This window comes from Ranitomeya variabilis, chromosome 4, assembly GCF_051348905.1.
Source record: "Ranitomeya variabilis isolate aRanVar5 chromosome 4, aRanVar5.hap1, whole genome shotgun sequence".
In the NCBI taxonomy this organism is placed as follows: Eukaryota; Metazoa; Chordata; class Amphibia; order Anura; family Dendrobatidae; genus Ranitomeya; species Ranitomeya variabilis.
Genome location: NC_135235.1, coordinates 727960438 through 727969951, shown reverse-complemented (window position 1 = coordinate 727969951; position 9514 = coordinate 727960438).

The window sequence follows — 9514 nt, the reverse complement described above, 5'->3', positions numbered from 1 at the left end:
TTTATCTCCTTTTATGCCCATAGCAGCCAATGACTCAGAGGTTTTCTTTGCAGCATGAGATGGGGCATTGTCTGCATGAAGATGATTTTGCTCCTGAAGGCACGTTTCTGCTTTTTAGACCATAGAAGAAAGTTGTCAGTTAGAAACTCTATATACTTTGCAGAGGTCATTTTCACACCTTCAGGAACCTTAAAGGGTCTTACCAGCTGTTTCCCATGATTCTGGCCCAAAACATGACTCCTTCACCTCCTCGCTGATGTTGCAGCCTTGTTGGGACATGGTGGCCATCCACCAACCATCCACTACTCCATCCATCTGGACCATCCAGGGTTGCTCAACACTTATCAGTAAACAAGACTGTTTGGAAATTAGTCTTCATGTATGTGTGTGCCCAATACAACCATTTCTGCTTTTGAACACTGTTTATGGGTGGCCGAATAGTAGGTTTATGCACCACAGCAAGCCTTTGAAGGAGCCTACACCTTGAGGTTCGAGTGACTCCAGAGGCACCAGCAGCTTCAAATATCTGTTTGCTGCTTTGTAATGGCTTTTTAGCAGCTGCTCACTTAATCCGATGAACTTACCTGGCAGAAATCTTCCTCATTATGCCTTTATCAGCACAAACACATTTGTGCTCAGATACAGCCACAAATCTCTTAACCGTAAGATGATCACGCTTATGTTTTTGGAAAATTTCTAATGTTTTCATCCCTTCACCAAGGCATTGCACTATTTGATGCTTTTCAGCAGCAGAGAGATCCTTTTTCTTTCCCAAGTTACTTGAAAACTGTGACCTGCTTAATAATGTGGAACATCATTTTTAAGTAGTTTTCCTTTAATTAGAATCACCTGGAAAACCAATTATCACATGTGTTTAGGATTGATTTCAGTGATCCTTTGAGCCCTGAGACACAATACCATCCATGAGTTTATTTAAAAAACAAAACAATTAAATCTTTATGACTCTTAAATCCAATTTGCATAATAATTTGGAACACAGTGTAGATCGCAAATAACGACGCCATAGTGTTCTCACATAAAACCAATATATAGAGCACACATAATACCGCCATATAGAACACATAATACCGCCATATAGAGCACACAGAATACTGTCCTATAGTTCTCACATAATACCATCATATAGATTGCAAAGAACGACGCCAGTGTTCTCACAATACCGTCCTATAGATCTCACATAATACCGCCATATAGGTCACACATAATATCGCCATATAGATCACTCATAATACTGCTATATAGAGCACACAATACCACCATATAGAGCACACATAATACTGTCCTATATTTCTCACATAATGCCATCATATAGATTGCAAATAACGACGCCAGTGTTCTCACATAATATCGACATATAGATCTCACATAATACCGTCATATAGATCACACATAATATCGCCATATAGAGCACACATAATACTGTCCTATAGTTCTCACATAATACCATCATATAGATCGCAAATAACGACGCCATAGTGTTCTCACATAAAACCAATATATAGAGCACACATAATACCGCCATATAGAGCACACAAAATACCGCCATATAGAGCACACATAATACCACCAGTGTTCTCACATAATACCGCCATATACTTCTCACATAACGACGCCATATAGATCTCACATAATACCGCCATATAGATCACACATAACGGGGGAGAGGAGTGCATAGGAGAGGATTATATACACAGCTCAGCAGTCAGTATCACACAGGACAGTATTAGATACACAGCTCAGTCAGTATACAGGATAGGATTAGATACATGGCTCAGCAGTCAGTATCACAAAGGATAGCATTAGATAGACAGCTCAGCAGTCAGTATCACACAGGGGAGGATTAGATACACATCTCAGCACAGTAACACTGAATAGGATTAGATACATGGCTCAGCACACAGTATCCCACAGGAGAGGATTAGATACACATCTCAGCACAGTATCACACAGGGTAGGATTAGATACATGGCTCAGCAGACAGGATCACACAGGACAGGATTAGATGCATGGCTCAGCAGACTGTATCACACAGGAGAAGAGTAGATACACAGCTCAGCAAAGTATCACACAGGATAGGATTAGATGCATGGCTAAGCAGACAGTATCACACAGGAGAGGATTAGATACACAGTCAGCACAGTAACACACATGGGAGGAGATAACTGCTCAGAGTCAGCACCACAAAGGATAGGATTAGATTGCCTCTCCCCCTCCCCACTGATACTTCAATGGCTCCCTGCTGAGTCCTTTCTCCCTCCAGTCCTTGGTCTCCTCCTATAACTGCAGGGCTCCTGCGATTATCCTGGGAAGCTGGAGCTCACAGCACACTGAGCTCCAGGAAGATGGCGCTGATCTCCTGCCTCTGCTGTGATGTGGACGGCTCAGGGGGCGTGGCCACATCACAGCATGGAGCAGCTTATAATGCTAGGTATGGGGTCGGGAGCTGACCGCAGATCTCTATGCCCAGGGCTGCCGTATTTGCAGAGTGTGTCGTGCAACTACACTTACACTCCTGCAAAGCAAAATGGCGGCGCCCAGTAGCTGAAAAAAAAATAATAAAAAAAAGTTAAAGTTAAAAAATGTAAATTTGTATTAAAAATAATTGCTTATATAAACAATCATTTTTAATACAAAAAATAAAATGCGGCACCTTTCCTTTAAAATCAAAGTGGAAAATCAAATAGCAGGCTGATCCAACTTCAGTGGAAATGCCTCAAGACAAGGAAATGATGCTCAGTAGTGTGTGTGACCTCCAACGTGGCTGTATGACCTCCCTACAATGCCTGGGCATGCTCCTGATGAGGCGGCAGATGGCCTTCTGCGGGATCTCCTCCCAGACCTGGACTAAAGCATCCGCCAACTCCTGGACAGTCTGTGGTGCAACGTGACGGTGGATGAAGCAAAATATGATGTCACAGATGTGTTTAATCGGATTCAGGTCTGGGGAACGGCGGGCCAGTCCATAGCTTCAATGCCTTCATCCTGCAGGAACTGCTGACACTCCAGCCACATGAGGTCTAGAATTGTCCTGCATTAGACGGAACCCAGGGTCAACCGCACCATCATATGGTCTCACAAGGGGTCTGAGGATCGCATCTTAGTACCGAATGGCTGTCAGGCTACCTCTGGCGAGCACGTGGAGGGCTATGTGGCCCTCCAAAGAAATGCCACCCCACATCATTACTGACCCCCTGTCAAACCGGTCATGCTGAAGGGTGTTGCAGGCAGCAGATCGCTCTCCAAGGCATCTCTAGACTCCGTCACATCTGTCACATGTGCTCAGTGTGAAGCAGCTTTCATCTGTGAAGAGCACAGGGCGCCAGTGGGGAATTTGCCAATCCCGGTGTTCTGTGGCAAATGCCAAGCGTCCTGCACGGTGTTGGGCTGTGAGCACAACTCCCATATGTGAATGTCGGGCACTCGGACCATCCTCATGGAGTCGGTTTCTAACCGTTTGTGCATCACGCCAGGGCATGCAAGGTCTCGTGGTCGCGTGGCTTCTGCTGCAACTCTCTCCCTAACTCACCGCCCTACCATAGCGGTGAGCCAGTGGTGGCCTATACTCCTCGGAACCGTTCCTCTCCGCATCTAGTATCACAGTGAGTACAGTCTAATTCTATGTGCACGCAGCATTTGTGATACATCAGCGCTTTAATACACTAGGGGAGTATTTCTTCACATTTGAACATTTGGGCAATTGACTTTAATTGTAGCAATCCTTGTCATCCAACACCTGACGGTCATCTGAGTACTTACAATCAAACGGAACTGCGCTACTTCTACCAGTAGTAAGTAGACTGAGTGTTGAGAATACCAGACCACATACACTCATCGGCCACTTTATTAGGTACACCATGCTAGTAACGGGTTGGACCCCCTTTTGCCTTCAGAACTGCCTCAATTCTTCGTGGCATAGATTCAACAAGGTGCTGGAAGCATTCCTCAGAGATTTTGGTCCATATTGACATGATGGCATCACACAGTTGCCGCAGATTTGTCGGCTGCACATCCCAAAGATGCTCCATACAAGGCAGAATGGATCCATGCTTTCATGTTGTTTACGCCAAATTCTGACCCTACCATCCGAATGTCGCAGCAGAAATCGAGACTCATCAGACCAAGCAACGTTTTTCCAATCTTCTACTGTCCAATTTCGATGAGCTTGTACAAATTGTAGCCTCAGTTTCCTGTTCTTAGCTGAAAGGAGTGGTACCCGGTGTGGTCTTCTGCTGCTGTAGCCCATCTGCCTCAAAGTTCGACGCACTGTGCGTTCAGAGATGCTCTTAGGCCTACCTTGGTTGTAACGGGTGGCGATTTGAGTCACTGTTGCCTTTCTATCAGCTCGAACCAGTCTGCCCATTCTCCTCTGACCTCTGGCATCAACAAGGCATTTCCGCCCACAGAACTACCGCTCACTGGTTTTTTTTTCTTTTTCGGACCATTCTCTGTAAACCCTAGAGATGGTTGTGCGTGAAAATCCCAGTAGATCAGCAGTTTCTGAAATACTCAGACCAGCCCTTCTGGCACCAACAACCATGCCACGTTCAAAGGCACTCAAATCACCTTTCTTCCCCATACTGATGCTCGGTTTGAACTGCAGGAGATTGTCTTGACCATGTCTACATGCCTAAATGCACTGAGTTGCCGCCATGTGATTGGCTGATTAGAAATTAAGTGTTAACAAGAAGTTGGACAGGTGTACCTAATAAAGTGGCCGGTGAGTGTATATTCAAAATCATACCTATACAAAAGGTTGTATATTTATTTAAGCAGGGGCAACTATTTAACCTCTGGAGAAAAAGTAACCGTGGTCATCACGATACCAGGATCAATTGCAGATACATAGAAATCACGTCTCTCCATTGAACATCTTCATTCAATACCCGAGTGAGTAAATATTACAATTTCTATAGTTCTACTACATTTACCAATATAAACACTTACGCCTTTTTCTTTCATTTCCCAAAGATCATAGTAGAACTTTAAAAGATCCATCACAACTAGGGTTGAGCGACTTTTCCTTTTTTAGGATCGAGTCGGGTTTCGCGAAACCCGACTGTCATAAGTCAAGTGAAATCGGCCGATTATCGCGCAAAGTCGGGGATCGACCGAAACACGAAACCCAATGCAAGTCAATGGGGAATCATCCTCCGCCTCCTCCTCCCCTGTGATGCCGCAGAAAGCAAGCCGGAACCTATGTCATCACTCTGCCCACACTCCTTCATTGGCTGAAAAAATGGCAGGGAAAGCATCATATGAAACGCGACTTTGGCGCTAAGATCGCCGACCGCATGGCCGATCCCACAGTGGGATCGGGTCGGGTTTCATGAAACCCGACTTTGCTGAAGGTCGGCGATTTTTGAAAATGTCCGATCCGTTTCGCTCAACCCTAATCACATCTACTGCATAGGCAATGATTATTCATTAAGTCAGTACTCTTCTATTTATATATCTACTCCATTATACAGATTCTTCACTCCATTGATCATTTTTGTAGACAGCGCAGGTGAATACCATTTTTTCTAGTAACTATACGACATATTTCACAGGTCCACACAGAACCTGTTATAATCACCAGCAGCACTTTACATTGAGCATTTGTTCCCCCACTAGGAACCACTTGGAGCGCCAGTGCTTTCTTCTTCTTTTTTAGGTGTTAAATAAATGTTCACTAGACATAATGACATTAACTCTGGAATATCTCAATAAGGAAATAAAAAACGGTCAAGAAATATCTCCAATATTGAAGCACAATTGAAAGACACTTTAACTAAGGTCAAATTTGACTCCATGAAATCCGGCACGAAAGAGAATTTGGACGTTTTCAAAGAAGAAACAGAAAAATGTAAACGTCAAAACAAATTTCATGATATACAAGACTATTTGCCAAAAAGAGTTTATAGATGGCAAAACCCCACTTTCTCTTCCAACTCCAGTTATCGAAATTATAGGTTCACTGATGGCTCATCAGCTGTAGTTCAGACAATGAACGTGCTGGTCCAGGTAGATTTTTTTTAGGCTCCAGCAGGAGATACAACCACAGAAAAGGACGAGGAGGTGGGGCAATGCTTTAGACACCAATTAACATACAATGAACACCAGGTCACAGGGAATAACTCAAATTTGGTAATGAATATCTCATGAAAATCGCTAGGTACTTCGCAGTTACGTCTATTAAAAAAGGGATTATCTTTTAGTCCGACATATAAGTTTAATACGTTCCAACTAGATCTAGATCTAGTCAGACACCGATACATCAATTACCAATGGAAATCAATAGGACTCCAATAAACCTACCTGATTTAGGACTTAGACTACGTAGCTCGTTTAAATCCTCCAAAGAAAAATCCACCTGGTGAAATATTTATTTCCTTAATTGAGAAGGAAGTATGTAAATTTACTAAACAAAGTACAAATGGTGAGATGGTCTTTCGGTCTAATCTCAATCAGGCTGAACGAGTAGCTTTACAAACTCTAATAGATGACAAGGATATCATAATAGAGCCAGCGGATAAAGGGGGGCGCCACAGTAGTTATGGACCGCTCTTCTTATCGTAGTGAGATTCTATCTCAACTTTCAAATAGAGATGTCTGTTTGCCTTTATCCAATAACCCTACAGCATCTATTAATGATAAAATAGCGGTAATCTTGGAGCGTGCTTTAGCTCTTAACGGCATTGACAAAAAGATCCAAGAATATTTGATTAAACAGATGCTATTATTCCTGTTTTCTACACGCTATGAAAGATACATAAAAGACTTGATAAACCACCAGGGAGGCCAGTTGTTGCTTCGACTGATTCTAACACCCCTTATTAAAACTACACAATTTCTCCTTTTGGATACAGGGGATTTTTTACAAACCATTAAGAATCAGGGACAATTACCTGAGGGAACTCTACTTGCCTCTTTTGATGAAAATAATTTGTGTACTTTTATACATTATGAGAAAGGTATCAGAGCAACTAAACAGTTATTTGAACAATCCTCAATTTATACTGAAGTAATTACCTTCTTCATTGATCTTCTTAAATTGGTTTTAACTGAAGAGTTTTTATTTTTGAAGACACATTTTATCTTCAAATTCAAGGCACAGCTATGGGGTCCAATGTGGCCCCACCATACGCAAACTGCTTTATGGCTTTTTTTAATCAAAATTTGTATATCCAAACACATTATATCAATCACATTGCATGTTATGGCGAAGATATATAGATGATTTTTTTGCTTATGGAGAGGGACCCCTGAGACGTTAAATCAATTTTTAGATCAGTTAACATATGGCCCGAACTTACTTTCACCTTGAATAGCCATCAAGCAGAAATTAATTTTCTTGATACTAAGATCATACAAGATACCCAAGGTAATCTAACAGCTGACCTTTACATTAAAGACACAGTGAGGAATAATGTATTATATCAAAGTTGTCATCTGGTGGCAGTAAAAAAATCCATTCCTACTTCTCAATTTGAAAGAGTTAGGAGAATTGTTAGTGATCCTATAAAATGTTCTCAATGGTTGGATGATATGGAAGATACATTTATCAGAGGGGTTATCCCCATCAGTTACTACAACGTTCACGCAATGTCACATGTCCTCAACACAACTCAATGATAAGTCAAAAGATACCATTTGACCATACGTTTCATCCTTTTATGTATAGATTCCATAAGAAAATCCGTAAACATTGGCTAATACCTAAAAAATAGTCTTCCGTTGGTCCCTGAATTCCAGGTATCTTTTCTCCCGTGTTTCGGAAAACCGAGTAATATCAGAAACAAAGCAGATTTTGGTTCAGCATTAAAAATCCCTAGACAAACGTTTTTACAAACACAAAGGAAAGGCACATTCCCTTGCCTCCAATGTGCCCAATTTGCTAATGTCTTAAAAGGCCCAAGGATCTCACATCCGCTTATAGGGGTCGATATCCCGATCAAAGGATTCTACACCTGTGAATCAAAATTCATAGCATATGCTATAAAATGCCCTGGTGGCAAAATGTATGCAGGGGAAACATCACAGGCCATTAAGGATCGAATTTCATATAAATCTGATATACGGTGTGGCCGACATCACTTACCCATTCCTTATCATTTCCATAATGCTGGCCGTTCCATTGCGCAATTAAGATTCTTAGTTCTTGAATAGATCCATAGCAATAGAAGAGGGGGAAATCAGATTAGACAACTTAAATACAGAGAGGCTTTTTAGATTCATTATTTACAGAGCATGAAGCCCAAAGGGAGAGTGCGATCATATGAGTTTTCATTAGAACTAATCTTAATCCATGTTTTGTTTCCCTCTTTTTTTCAGCAGCAGCATATACCACGTTAAAGAATATATTACAAACAAGGGTTTGGAAAGAAAAATATTCATTTATTACATTTTTCACACTATTTTGTTCACATTTTTTCATATTTATTTTTATTCATTTTTTTATTTTTCATTTTTATTTTTTATAAGTTTCATTGTCTCTCCAAATGTACTGTATTTCTCTCTCTTTTTAAGACAATAGTAACCCTTTTTTTTCCTTTTCCTTTAGGCGTAACATGTACAAATGGTCACCATTAGTTTATTATACTTACCTAATCCTCTGCGTTCCAGTGATGTGTTTCACCCTGTACTAAAGAATAAAGTCGTCCCATATCACCATGCACTTCCGGTTTGTGTTCCAAATATGCGTTCCTCAGGGCACTTCCGGTCGTGGTGAAACGTAGTGACCCACTTCCGGAAGGCCGGACCTAGTGCGTTCCAACGTCTGTTCTCTCTTCACTTCCGGATATGATCTTCCGGCCCCACGGACCTGCGACTCCTATAACACCTGACGTTAATCATGTTGTTAGCGCTTTACATCTTAATGCCCCATATTACTTCCAAGCACCGTTTGTTTTTGGACCCTGCACTGTACTAGCTACAGCTCCCTGTCCTATGGACATTTAGGCATTTCCTGAACTTAACACTATATTTTGCCATCACTTCACAGCACTCCATTCAGAGCTTTTCTATACTTCCTGTATGCTAATTATACTGGGCACCATTACTTATTCCCATTATCTGCTAAGCAGTATTTTATTTATCTTTCATTCTTTCTGTGTTGTTTTTTTTTTTTTTTTTTCATTTTTTCACTTTTTTCATTTTTTCTTAATTTTTTTCCTTTTACCGGTTTTTCTTTTTTTTCTGTAAAAATTTCTTTCTTCAAAAAAATATTTTTTTCTACTTTAACCCCTTCATAGCCCCAGCTTTCTGTTTTCGTTTTTCGCTCCCCTCTTCCCAGAGCCATAACTTTTTTATTTTTCCATCAATATGGCCATGTGAGGGCTTATTTTTTGCAGGACAAGTTGTACTTTTGAATGACATCATTGGTTTTAGCATTTTGTATACTAGAAAACGGGAAAAAAATTCCAAGTGCGGTGAAATTGCAAAAAAAGTGCAATCCCACACTTGTTTTTTGTTTGTTTGTTTTTTTGCTAGGTTCACTAAATACTAGAACTGA